The following is a 14088-nucleotide window of genomic DNA, read 5'->3' on the forward strand; positions in this document are numbered from 1 at the left end:
CTACACCATAATACAGGCTACATTTCTTTCCCAGCATACAAACTTTACATATTTAATTGTTTCATATTATTGTAGATGTTTCACTAGTGGTTGATTTTTTTTTAGTTCTAATTCTAATTAAGAAAGCCTGTTGAGAGAGGTGTTAGATTCCCAGAACAAAATCATAAATAAAATAGCAATACAAAAATCATATACAGTGAGCTTTACATTTTTGTATGGTAGTAATAAATGGTAAAAACTGCAGTACAATACTGCTGCTTTCTTTTTATACTTAGGGGAGAGCAGAGCATAATGCTTTTTGGCTTTCTGATTTTGTGTAAAAACACTCGGGGTTCCGATAATTTTTTCCCCCCACAATAACTTTTTCATATTAAAAAAATGGCGTTGTTTAACAATTAAAAACAAATTAATTTTGGAGTTTGACAATTAGCACACACAAAACACAGCTACAGCATAGTTTAAATTTTAAAATTTTAAAACAATGTGGCCAAACTGATGCATAAACACATTCAGACATTCAAAAAAAAAGAAAAAAGAAAAAAAAAAAAAAGAGATGAACAGAGCGCTCCCCTGCTTATGAATACTGTGCCAGCTACATAATTTAGATATGAGCAAATTCCAAAAGGTGCAGTTGTCTTTAAATCAAATTGTTATAAACTGTACTAAAGTTCTTTTCTGGCAAACAGAGAATATTTTTAGTTTGTTTAATGCATCCAAAATCACATACTCTCGAGTAGGTACATATTTTGAAGTACTTACTTTGTGACTTCTAAAAAAAGTATGTCCTATATTGTATAAATCAGAGATGCACCGATATCGATACCAGTATCGGTATCGGCCCGATACCAAGCTCATGTACTTGTACTCGTAAAAATAGCCCCGATACCAAAGACCGATACCTCACGTGACGTAACTGACAGAATTTTCCGTGCACAGAGACACCGACGGCAGCAGCAGAAACAATGTTAGCCTCAGGGGTGTGGAAATACTTCAGAATTTATGATGACAACCCATGACAACGAACTGCATGCTTTCTTATCGATTAGTGAAGGCGGGATGGGCGGAATCGCGTTGAATGACACAGACCAGAAGCGCTCACTCTCTCGCGCGCGCGATCCCAGTTCTCTCAGACAGTGATCTGTTCTCCTTGCGCCAGAATGGTCAAAGCGCACATAGTTGTCAAAATGTCTATTGTGTGGAGTATCTCACGTAAATACAGTTGGTTATGGCTTAAGCTGACGTAAACATTTGGGTGAAAACAGGATATGTGTCAGTATCCATGGATTCGGTCTTAAAGGGACCGTAGCCTAATTAAATATTTGTCATTAATGTTAATAAAACAACAAAAGATGTTAAATAAATGTATACATGGTAAATAAACCTACTGTATCTGAAAAACAAGTTGATTAGGGCCCGAGCACTGATGGTGTGAGGACCCTATTGTAATTGCTCAGTCAATTATTTTTCTCCGAAATGAATCGCATTTTTGAATGCCTAAACATGCTTAAAAACTCATGAAACTTTGCACACGCGTCAGAAGTGGTGAAAATTTACCTCTGATATGGGTTTCAGAATTAGGTGTGGCAAAATGGCTCAATAGCGCCACCTACAAAATTTCAATTAAGCGCCCTTTGAGCTACGTTTCACGTACAGGTATGAAATTCAGTAGACACATGTAACAGCCCAATACCTACAAAAAAGTCCCTGGGTGTAAAATCTGAAAACCCAACAGGAAATTAGATATTTTGAGTTTTCTCTGATCTAGAGTTTTCACTGAAGGGAGTGTCCGTGGCAGCCTAACAAAATTTGATGATTCGCCATGAAACAGGAAGTTGTTGTAACTCGGGCATACAATGTCCGATCTGCCCCAAACTTCACATGATTTATTAGAGTCCTGGCCTGAAGACATCTACATGCAAATATTCAGTTACAGTCATAGCGCCTCCTGCGGGCAACAGGAAATGTTTTGTTTTACACTGTGATTAACTCCTCATAGAGATTAACCCAGATAAACACCATATGTTGGCAGTCTAATCTTAAGGCCTTAGCGATGTTAAATTGCGACGATCTTGACTTTTCGTTGGAGGGCGTGTCCGTGGCGGCCTGACAAAGTCTGATGCTTCGCCATGAAAGAGGAAGCTGTTGTAACTCAGGCATACAGTGTCCGATGTGCCCCAAACTTCACATGTGTGATAAGAGTCCTGGCATAAAGACATCTATATGCCAATATTCAGTTAGTCATAGCGCCACCTGCTGGCAACAGGAAATGGCATGGTTTGCACTGTAATTCACTCCCAGAAACACATTTAAATATGCCATGAAGTACCAAACAGAAACAGGTTAAATCATGAAACACTTGGCTAAGTGCTAAAGTATGCGATTAACACCACGAAAAAGGAAGTTGTTGTAACTCAGGTATACAATGTCCGATCTGCTCCAGACTTCACATTTGATTATAGTCCTAGCCTGAACACATCTACATGGCAATATTCAGTTATAGTCAAAGTGCCACCTATTGGCAGCAGGAAGTGTGGTGCATCGAAATGACTTTGCCATATTTCTCCTGTATTTACTTGCTTACATGCATGCCACCCACTATTCACTGTTTTCCTAAGGCCACCAGGTGACGGTGGCCCCGGGTGCGAGGGCCCTTTCATCGCTCCTTGCAGCTTTAATTTAATTTGTATCTCTATAGTATTTGTTGTATTGTTTGTAAATTTCTTTTTATATAACAATTATATATATTAGTAAATATGCCCTTTGAAGGTTATTGGACACGGTGAAATTTTTGTTCTTTAAGTTTGTGAAAAGCACATAAAAATTATTCCTTTTTTAATTAAAGTAATAATAAAGCTGCCCTACATTCATTAGTCTCACTGTGTTGTGCTTAGAAAACTGCAACATCACCAAAATAAATAAATTGTTTGGCATCACAGAATGGGTACAGGAGGCTCGGAGATCGATTTTACCCATAAATGTATGTATAGTATTTTTCTATACTACTGTAATATTTAAACAAGTTAGATTTGGTACATTATTATGGTCAAAAGGACATTGTACTTCAACTTTTGCGAGAGAGAGATGGGAGGAAAAGTTATATTTCAATACTTTGCATTTGCTCGCAAAACTTTAATAATGCTTTGCATTTGCTCGCAAAACTTTGGCACTGAAAAACTATGGCCACGTTCCAAACGGGATAAATCTGCCACCAAAGTGCACTTTGTAATGAGAACAATCATGCCGCCATAATGAAGGTTCGTTCCAAACTTAAGTGTCAAAACTGGCCACTTTAAAGGGCCCTTTGGAATGAAGGATTTTGAAGGGTACAACTGATGGACACTTCGCTCCATAATTCTTTGCGTGGGCAAGCAGTGTACACAATTGCACTACGGCGGCTCCTTAATTGGCCCGGCAAGATGCCACAGAAGTGCATTCCAAGGAACCGTTTTTTTTTTTGGTCCTCTACACTTAGGTCTTCAACCCTACTCCTGGGGACCCACTGTTCTGCAAAGTTTATTTCCAACCTGCTTCAGCTCACCTGTAATTTTTCAAGTGATCCTTGGTTAGCTGGTTCAGGTGTGTTTGATTAGGGATGGAGCTAAATTCTACAGGACACTGGGTCAGAGATTGTTTTATTATAGGGAGATGAGAGAGTCTGTATCTCTTACCATTGGAGAAAGCGTAACGGCTAACTTAATCATGTGCGGCACCTCTCAGCCTATCTTGTAATGGCCTCTGGTCTCCTTTCCTGCGTACTGGCAGTCTTTCCCGCAGCTGCAGCATTAATCGTTATGCTTTTTTGGCTAATGGTTGCAGGCTTGTCATCTAGTGGCTTTGACTGGGCCCCAGCAGTGTTGCCAATTGCTTTCAGCTAAAAGTGGCTAAAACTGGTCGCTAAATTTCGCTAGATGACGTCATACTGGCGAGTCCACTGATCTATATTAATATAAATATAGATCAGTGGGTGAGTCACGGAATCTAGATAAGGTTTGTCCAAGAAGTTGCTAGATTTGTCAATAGGCTTTTGAAAAAAAACAAAAAAAAACAAACAGACAAAATCACTAAATTGGCAGCAGTGGTCCCCAGAAGCAGGGTTGAAGACCTATGCCATACACCAGGGATGTCCAATCCTGCTCCTTGAAGGCCACTATCCTGCAGTGTTTAGTTCAAACCCCAATTAAACACACCTGAACCAGCTAATTAAGGCATTACCAGGCACAAGGCATACTGGAATCTTCCAGGCAGGTGTGTTGAGGCAATTGTAGCTAAACTCTGCAGGAAAGTTGCCCTCCAGGACCGAGTTTGGACACCCCTGCCCTACACCTTTCACCCCTTTGAAGCTCTCACTCTGGAAGGTAAACCCTTCGAAGGGATTAGGACATAGGAATGAGCCCTTCATTATACAACACAGCTTGGCCTGTAGTGCTCTTGAACAAAAACCTCATGAGAAGCATTTGAGCCGGGAACATCTCAGGCTCAAGCCCTGGGTATACTTAGTCTTTTTTACATGTAAGCTAATGCACGCGCACAGTTGATCGCACAGCCTTGGAAAGTATACTTCATTTGACTCGTACGCATACATAGGCGTTCGACGCATGCAGTTTTGAGCAATCTCTCGCCATGAGTTACAACCCATGTAAACATCTTTGTATTCTTTCATGCTAGAGTTATAAGTGTACTTTCTAACCTCTTCGCACAATCTCTCGTCTATGTAGGCCTCCATTCTCGCTGTAGCTTGCATGTGTTCCGGTCTGTTCTGTTTATGCAGTTTTTCTTTGTCTACCTTGTAAATCGAGGGCACCATTGCCACCTTGTGGATAAACTAATTACTGCAAAAAAAATTAATTCGCAAGTACGCATTTGTACAAGTGTAAAAGTATGCGTGGTTACAAAAATACGGCGATGCACGTACAGTACGCGCGTTCTCTTCTGATGATGAAATTCGCGTCACGCGTACTGAGCAGTCAAAGCAGCATTACGTCACGCAAGTGCGGACGACCCTGGGTTTAGGGTGCCATTTGGGACTCAGCCAGAGTATTATCAAAAGTAATGAAGCAGTCAGCATGGCTTTTAATTTCTTTATTAATACTTTAACTGCTGTTACGTCATTAAAAGTTTTAAGGCACATTCTTAGATCCAAGTCCTGCTGGAATACATTTTAAAATAAGAGTATGTTTGCCGCTGGGATTGTATATCACAGATGTTTCATATAAACATGCACTCCATGGTGCATTTGCTTGCACACACACACGGTTTAACCAAAACCCATCAGCAACTGACTGTTAAGAGGCATTCGGTAATGAGCATTCAGAAGTATAAACATTCATTTCTGTCATTGGTTTCATGGGACACCCAAAGTTCATTTGTGACACGTCCACAGGATCTCTGTGTGTTTGTGTGTGTGTGCATAAGCGTGCATGCTACAGACATGTGCAATACTACAGTCACTTCATATTTGTACTGACTTTGTAACTCTGAGCACAGAGGCATCAGGTCTGGCCCTGTTCCTGGGTCAGTCCGAGACTGCTGCATCTCAGGTGCTTTGGCTTGAAACTGGAACCCTGTAAATGCATTTAGAGCCAACATGGCCCCCACAGACACAAATGCTGGTGGCTGGGAGAGGCGCTCTGTTGAAAGCCCAAACGGAAGACTCCATTAAACCTGGCACGGAAAACCTCTCCTTTATCAATCCATTCATCCTTATGATTGTGTCCAATTCATGGCATTGGGAAAGAACAAGGGAAAACGAAAGAGAAAGACAAGAACAGGGGGATTTGGCTATTTGGAGTCTTTTTACTCAATGGCTCCAGGTCTGGTCGCCACGTAGACGAAGAGGACAATGAGCAGCACGAGCACGACGAGCGTCGGTAGAACAACGGTCGTCACCTGCTCCCTGGCCTCCTGCATGGCCTGCTTGCGCTCCTTTTTGTCTTTCCACGACTCCTTCTTCGGCTTGCCCTTCAACTGCCGCATGGCTCAGTGCGTATCCACACAGCGGGTTACCGGCGATCCCAAATGCAAACCCAAAAGACACCCTCCTGTGAAAACATGTACAATAAGGTTTACATTGAACATCACATGAACAAACAGGAAAACAGGTCTCATCGCATCCGCTTGTCGGAGAAAGAGTAAACAGCAGTACGAACTGACGCCTATAATATCTATGGAAGATAATCAACTAACCTAGCTAATTCTTGTTATTGTGGCCGTTTTATTCAGTTTTAGGGTGTTTTCATACTTGGCTCATTTGTTTCAGAACCTGGTGTGTTTTCTCTCTTAGTTCGGTTTGTTTAGGCATATATAAACATGGCATTCACACTCGGATCCGCACCAAAACAACTGCTCTAGGATGGCTTGAACGTGGTGGTCTCGGTCCAACTGAAAACGAGCAGTGGTGCGTTACCCAAAAGCATCGTTAGTCAACTATGGTCGCAATTCCATTGAACTCTATAGGTAACGACAGAACTTGTGACCATAGTTGGCTTTGGGAAACGCACCCTAGTTCGGTTGAGGTGAGAAAGCAATCCAACCCAATGGACCAACCGGTATTATAATTCATAATGGGAAATGTGTTGTTATGTAAAGCAGTAGTGTCTGATTCTGTGAGTGAGCACATTAGTTATCGCAGTTGAAAACCAAAGAGCACCTCTTCATCTTAAAATGTGTAATTGCTCTTCTCCATGCATTGCAAGAATGCTGTCCCAACGAAGCCTTGATTCCTGCTCTAACTGCATTAGAGTGTTTACGTGTGTCACGACAGCTACAGATAAAGCCACAATAAGCTCATGGAAACGCAGGGGAAACTCTGACCAATAAGAGGACAGCTTTACTCGCATGACTTGCATAAACACATTTTGGTACGCTTTGAAACGCTGCCTTGTGAAAACGAACCGAACCAAGCAGAAAATGCAACATTGCAACAAATCAAGTCCCTGTTTTGGAACAAAGAAAATTATTTACAGGTCTAAAAAACCCTTAATATCTGAATGTTAGTGAGAATAATAATAATAATAATAAAAAAACTTTTGGATAACAACCTAAACCAGAAGTGACAACTTGTTTTACAGAATAAACTGAATAAGTTCGTTGCGCAGAACCTGTATTTTGTAATGTTAAATCAATTCATTTCAATATTTTTTTTCTTTCTATTGAAGCACTTGAATAGCCCGTTGAAAATTGTAGCAATGTAGTTTTAAAGCATTTGATGGCTTTTATTTATAAGTAGCTAAAAAAAAAAAAGATTTTAGGGTCACACTTTACGATAACATTTTATGTTAACATTAGTTAACATGAACTGACAATGAACAATGCTTCTACAACATTTATTAATATTAGTTAATGTTAATTTCAACATTTACTAATGCATTTTTAAAATCAAAAGTTGCATTTGTTGATTTCATCCATTGGAATTTGATAGGAAAATCGTAAAAAATCAGCAGATGAGTTGTTTCAGAGGCACAGTAAGTTGATATATTTTGATAAAAGATTATGAAGATTTCTAATAATAATGTGCACTGATGAACTGTACACAATAACACCTAGAGTGTGTATTAAAAATATGACTATACTATTAATAATATTAATATATTAATAAATAATACAATTTTGAGATTTTTTAAGAACTTTTAATATTTTTTTTTAAATGCATTACAATTATTAAAAAATAACTTTTTTAAAAAATTTTTAAGATGGAGTATAGCACGTCACACTGTAGGACGCTGCTGTCTATACAAAATAAAAATATATATATTAATAATAAACAGAGCAATTCCAAATAGAGTCTTCCTCGGGCCCTAAATATTGCTCCATATCTGTGTCTTCACACCTTTAGTACGTTTTTTCACCCGTAGTCATGGCAACTGAGCAAAGGCCAGAACTAAGAAATCTGAATGTGAAAATGCAGTAGCACACACATACACATACAGAATGAAGCAGCACAGCAGCCACAATTCCCACCCAAGCAAACAGGAACTGGGTGTTGTATCCTGAATCTTAAGACTGTGTGATTTTGTGCACATAATTAACTACAGGCATTAAAGCAAAAAAAAAAAACAAGTTAATTTTCATAGTATTTTGTTGACCAATGTAGGTGAATTAGGGTAATCTGGGACATGAAGCTCTGATGTGTAATTTCTTACTTCCTCTTAAAGTTAATATGTTAACTTTACAAGCACTCAACACATTTTTCAGTGAGTGATAACGATACTTGAATATAAAAGCTGATTAGTGTTGTCAAGTTGATTAATCGTGATTAATCACATCTAACATACAAGTTACACATATACGCACACACACTAGATTAGTGTGAGATTAGATTTGATTAAATCGCAATTTTTTTTGACTTGACAGCACTAAAGCTCATATATACATAAAACAATTTAGGAACAATTTAATTGGAGCAAATAACATGTAAACTGATATGAAACACTGATATGAAGAATTGTTCAAAATCTATTGACAAAACCATTGGCAGATTCATGAACTGAAACAGGGTTTCATTTGTGATTCCTGGATAAGGATTTTAAAATAACTTTGAATATGATTGATTCACTAATGAATCATTCAGGCCAATTTGCTAGACTAATTCAAAAGAACCAATTCGAATGAATAATTTGCTCACAAAAAGGAAAAGTGTTTATTCAATATACAGTAGTAAACATTTTAAGTGTATCAAAAAAGTTCAAAGTTGTCCTAAGAACTAAGTTGTCCTAAGAAGAAGGTTTTATGAAAGGTTTTGATCCACTTCAAATGTTGACTACTGTAGAAATTCCCATGACTTTAATGTCTTTATTAATTCTGCATGTTTCAAAATTTTGTTCAATTATTGGCCTAGACAATATATCAGTCCATCAAGAAACATCACCATATTTGATCTGGCATGTCATGACTTAGTCACATTTGTTGGTCTGAAGTGTTGGTGGACAACAAATAAATAATGTCCTAGATTACCTTAACTCACTTTATAACACAAATACACACACAACATCCCAAACCCACCAAGCACAATACAGCATAACATGAACATGCCATGCTGTGAATAAATCCTTTTTCATGTCACATTATGAATCAGCTCTACAGGTGGATGAGACATTTGTGCTGAACTTCTCGGAGTACAAAAACAAAAGCTACAGTTCTCAGTATCTTTACTCAAAACACATGAAAGTTGGCCATGAGAACAGCTGAAGGGTCCCGGTCAAACTCACAGATCAGGCTTCTATGGAACATACTAGAAATCTACTGCATTGACAGCATGAGCCGCATAGTTTCTCTTCTGCGTCGAAGTTGCTTGTCAGTGTTTACAATGAAACGAGTTGCTACAGACAACAAATCAACGACCTGTTGCATGCAAATGACTTGAAAAGTACCCGATCCCACTTCACATACATGGATCGCCTGTTTCTTGTGCTCGCGCTTTAAAAAAGCACTAAACGTGGACTGCGTCTCGTGCACTCGCGCCGCGCGCGTGGGGACACTTCCACGCACTTTTCGCTTACCGCTACAGTCTGTGTTCCGCTACACCCGCGCGCACCGCCCGGAGGGGTTTCGTACAGTGTGTTTTGAATTTTCCGCAGTCCTTGTCACGGTTCCCGGAGGTTTTGAGTGAGTGAGCGGGGGCTCGACCGAGATTACGTGGCAGTACTGGAGCCTCGCGCGCAGGAGGAGGCCGAGGAGGAGGCGCGAGCACGCGCGCTCTCTCCCTCTCTGCGGGGGCACGAGAGACGGGAAGGAGGTGAAAGAAAAAAAGAGAACATCTGTAGTGACAATGACTCCTCACTACCGACAGGGGGAGACACTGAGACGATAAACAGACCAGAATGCAATGGCCCAAAAAGGGCTGTAAACTTTTTTTAATAAACATAAAACGCCCCACTACCTATATATCACATACCACATATATCACTAAAATTAGATTCTTGATCACACCTGTCTCTGTAACTATGGAAACTTGTTTCAGCCACTGAATAAAAAATAAAAAGGTAACTGCAACTTCTTATCTCAAATTGTCACAATTCCAACTTTTTTTTTTCTCAGAATTGCGTGAAATAAACTCGCAATTGCGCGTTATAAAGGTTATAAAATAGTTTTAAGATATAAATTCGCAATTGTAAAATGTCAGAATTGTAAGCAAAGTTTTTGTTTTCCTCAAAATTGGACTTAAAGAAAAAAAAAGAATTATATCATCATTTACTCACCCTCATGTCGTTCCAAACCCATAAGACTTTCGTTCATCTTCAGAACACAAATGAAGATCTTTTTGATGAAATCTGAGAGCTTTCTGTCCCTCCATAGACAGCTATGCAACTGACACTTTGAAGCTTCAAAAAGTTCATAAAGAGGTTGTAAAACTAATCTATATGAACCGGGTGGTTTAGTCCAAATTTTCTAAAGAGACACAATCACTTTATACTGATGAACAGATTGAATTTAGGCTTTTATTCACAGATAAACATTCATCAACGTACACATTTCTTATGGTAAACAGAAGCTCAAGCGTGTTCGCTTGACATGTGAGAACCAGTGAGGTTCATTCTCGTGTTACGCAGCACGTTTAAGCTTCCGCAAAAACCAATGAGGTTCATTCACATGTTTTGTGCAGCACGTTTGAGCTTCCACAAAAACCAATGAGGTTCATTCTCGTGTTTTGTGCAGCACGTTTGAGCTTCCGCAAAAACCAATGAGGTTCATTCTCGTGTTTTGTGCAGCATGTTTGAGCTTCCACAAAAACCAATGAGGTTCATTCTCGTGTTACGCAGCACGTTTGAGCTTCCGCAAGAACCAGTGAGGTTCATTCTCATATGTTACACAGCACATTTGAGCTTCCGCAAGAATCAATGAGGTTCATTCTCGTGTGTTACGAATCACGTTTGAGCTTCCGCAAGAACCAATGAGGTTCATTCACGTGTTACGAATCACGTTTAAGCTTCCACAAAAACCAGTGAGGTTCATTCTCGTTTTACGCAGTACGTTTGAGCTTCCGCAAGAACCAATGAGGTTCATTCTCGTGTTACGCAGCACATTTGAGCTTCCGCAAGAACCAATGAGGTTCATTCTCGTGTGTTACGCAACACGTTTGAGCTTCCACAAGAACCAATGAGGTTCATTCTCATGTTACTCAACACATTTGAGCTTCCTCAAGAACCAATGAGATTAATTCTCGTGTTTTGTGCAGCACATTTGAGCTTCCTCAAGAACCAATGAGATTCATTCTCGTGTTTTGTGCAGCACGTTTGAGCTTCCTCAAGAACCAATGAGGTTCATTCTCGTGTTTTGTGCAGCACGTTTGAGCTTCCGCAAAAATCAATGAGGTTCATTCTCGTGTTACTCAGCACATTTGAGCTTCCTCAAGAACCAATGAGGTTCATTCTCATGTTACTCAGCACATTTGAGCTTCCTCAAGAACCAATGAGATTCATTCTCGTGTTTTGTGCAGCACGTTTGAGCTTCCTCAAGAACCAATGAGATTCATTCTCGTGTTTTGTGCAGCACGTTTGAGCTTCCGCAAAAACCAATGAGGTTCATTCTCGTGTTTTGTGCAGCACGTTTGAGCTTCTGCAAGAACCAATGAGGTTCATTCTCATGTGTTACGCAACATGTTTGAGCTTCCACAAGAACCAATGAGGTTCATTCTTGTGTGTTACGCAACACGTTTGAGCTTCCGCAAGAACCAATGTTTATTTTCGTGTGTTACGCAACACGTTTGAGCTTCCGCAAGAACCAATGTTCATTCTCGTGTTATGCAGCACATTTGAGCTTCCGCAAGAACCAATGAGGTTCATTCTCATGTTATGCAGCACGTTTGAGCTTCCACAAGAACCAATGAGGTTCATTCTCGTGTGTTACGCAACACGTTTGAGCTTTCGCAAGAACCAATGTTCATTCTCGTGTGTTACCCAACACGTTTGAGCTTCCACAAGAACCAATGAGGTTCATTCTCGTGTGTTACGCAGCACATTTGAGCTTCCACAAGAACCAAATGAGGTTCATTCTCATGTTACGCAGCACATTTGAGCTTCCACAAGAACCAAATGAGGTTCATTCTCATGTTACGCAGCACATTTGAGCTTCCACAAAAACCAATGAGGTTCATTCACATGTTTTGTGCAGCACGTTTGAGCTTCCGCAAAACCCGATGAGGTTCATTCTCGTGTTTTGTGCAGCACGTTTGAGCTTCTGCAAAAACCAATGAGGTTCATTTTCGTGTTTTGTGCAGCACGTTTGAGCTTCCGCAAGAACCAATGAGGTTCATTCTCGTATGTTACACAGCACATTTGAGCTTCCGCAAGAACCAATGAGGTTCATTCTCGTGTGTTACCCAACACGTTTGAGCTTCCACAAGAACCAATGAGGTTCATTCTCATGTTACGCAGCAAATTTGAGCTTCCGCTAGAACCAGTGAGGTTCATTCTCGTGTTATGCAACACGTTTGAGCTTCCACAAGAACCAATGAGGTTCATTCTCGTGTTACGCAGCACATTTGAGCTTCCAAAAGAATGAATGAGGTTCATTTTCGTGTTACGCAGCATATTTGAGCTTCCGCAAGAACCAATGAGGTTCATTCTCGTGTTACGCAACACGTTTGAGCTTCCACAAGAACCAATGAGGTTCATTCTCGTGTTACGCAGCACATTTGAGCTTCCAAAAGAATGAATGAGGTTCATTCTCGTGTTACGCAGCATATTTGAGCTTCCGCAAGAACCAATGAGGTTCATTCTCGTGTTACGCAACACGTTTGAGCTTCCACAAGAACCAATGAGGTTCATTCTTGTGTGTTACGCAGCACGTTTGAGCTTCCGCAAGAATCAATGAGGTTCATTCTCATGTGTTACGAATCACATTTGAGCTTCCGCTAGAACCAATGAGGTTCATTCTCGTGTGTTACGCAGCACGTTTGAGTTTCCGCAAGAATCAATGAGGTTCATTCTTGTGTTACGCAGCACGTTTGAGCTTCCGCAAGAACCAATGAGGTTCATTCTCGTGTGTTACGCAACATGTTTGAGCTTCCACAAGAACGAATGAGGTTCATTCTTGTGTGTTACGCAGCACGTTTGAGCTTCCGCAAGAATCAATGAGGTTCATTCTCGTGTTATGCAACACGTTTGAGCTTCCGCAAGACCCAATGTTCATTCTCGTGTTATGCAGCACATTTGAGCTTCCGCAAGAACCAATGAGATTCATTCTCATGTTACGCAGCACATTTGAGCTTCCGCAAGAACCAATGAGGTTCATTCTCGTGTGTTACGCTGCACATTTGAGCTTCCGCAAGAACCAATGAGGTTCATTCTCGTGTGTTACGCAACATGTTTGAGCTTCCACAAGAACCAGTGAGGTTCATTCTCGTGTTACGCAGCACATTTGAGCTTCCACAAGAACCAATGAGGTTCATTCTCATGTTACGCACCACGTTTGAGGTTACGCAAGAACCAGTGAGGTTCATTCTTGCGTGTTACGCAGCACGTTTGAGCTTCCGCAAAAACCAATGAGGTTCATTCTCATGTTATGCAGCACGTTTGAGCTTCCGCAAGAACCAATGAGGCTCATTCTCGTGTTACGCAACACGTTTGAGCTTCCGTGAGAACCAATGAGGTTCATTCTCGTGTGTTATGCAACACGTTTGAGCTTCCGCAAGAACCAATGTTCATTCTCGTGTTATGCAGCACATTTGAGCTTCCGCAAGAACCAATGAGGTTCATTCTCATGTTACGCAGCACATTTGAGCTTCCGCAAGAACCAATGAGGTTCATTCTCGTGTGTTACGCTGCACGTTTGAGCTTCCGCAAGAACCAATGAGGTTCATTCTCGTGTGTTACGCAACACATTTGAGCTTCCGCAAGAACCAATGTTCATTCTCGTGTTACGCAGCACATTTGAGCTTCCGCAAGAACCAATGAGGTTAATTCTCGTGTTATGCAGCACATTTTAGCTTTCGCAAGAACCAATGAGGTTCATTCTTGTGTGTTATGCAGCACATTTAAGCTTCCGCAACTGTGGTTGTACAGATTGGAGCTGTTGAGTTGAGATATACTGTTGGTTCAGTTTGTAGTCTCAAACTCTAAAGAAAATTAAAATTTTACACAATGAATTACACAA

The 14088-nt window shown here is 40.4% G+C and overlaps 1 long non-coding RNA gene across 1 annotated transcript; it reads left to right on the forward strand.

Annotated features, from left to right (window-relative positions):
• The first annotated feature begins 10350 nt into the window (after positions 1 to 10350).
• LOC127496203 (uncharacterized) lies at positions 10351 to 14070 on the forward strand. The gene is made up of 3 exons (XR_007925263.1): positions 10351 to 11567; positions 12705 to 13890; positions 13942 to 14070. It is a non-coding gene; the product is annotated as an uncharacterized LOC127496203 (long non-coding RNA).
• Positions 14071 to 14088: the final 18 nt, after the last annotated feature.

This window comes from Ctenopharyngodon idella, chromosome 15, assembly GCF_019924925.1.
Source record: "Ctenopharyngodon idella isolate HZGC_01 chromosome 15, HZGC01, whole genome shotgun sequence".
In the NCBI taxonomy this organism is placed as follows: Eukaryota; Metazoa; Chordata; class Actinopteri; order Cypriniformes; family Xenocyprididae; genus Ctenopharyngodon; species Ctenopharyngodon idella.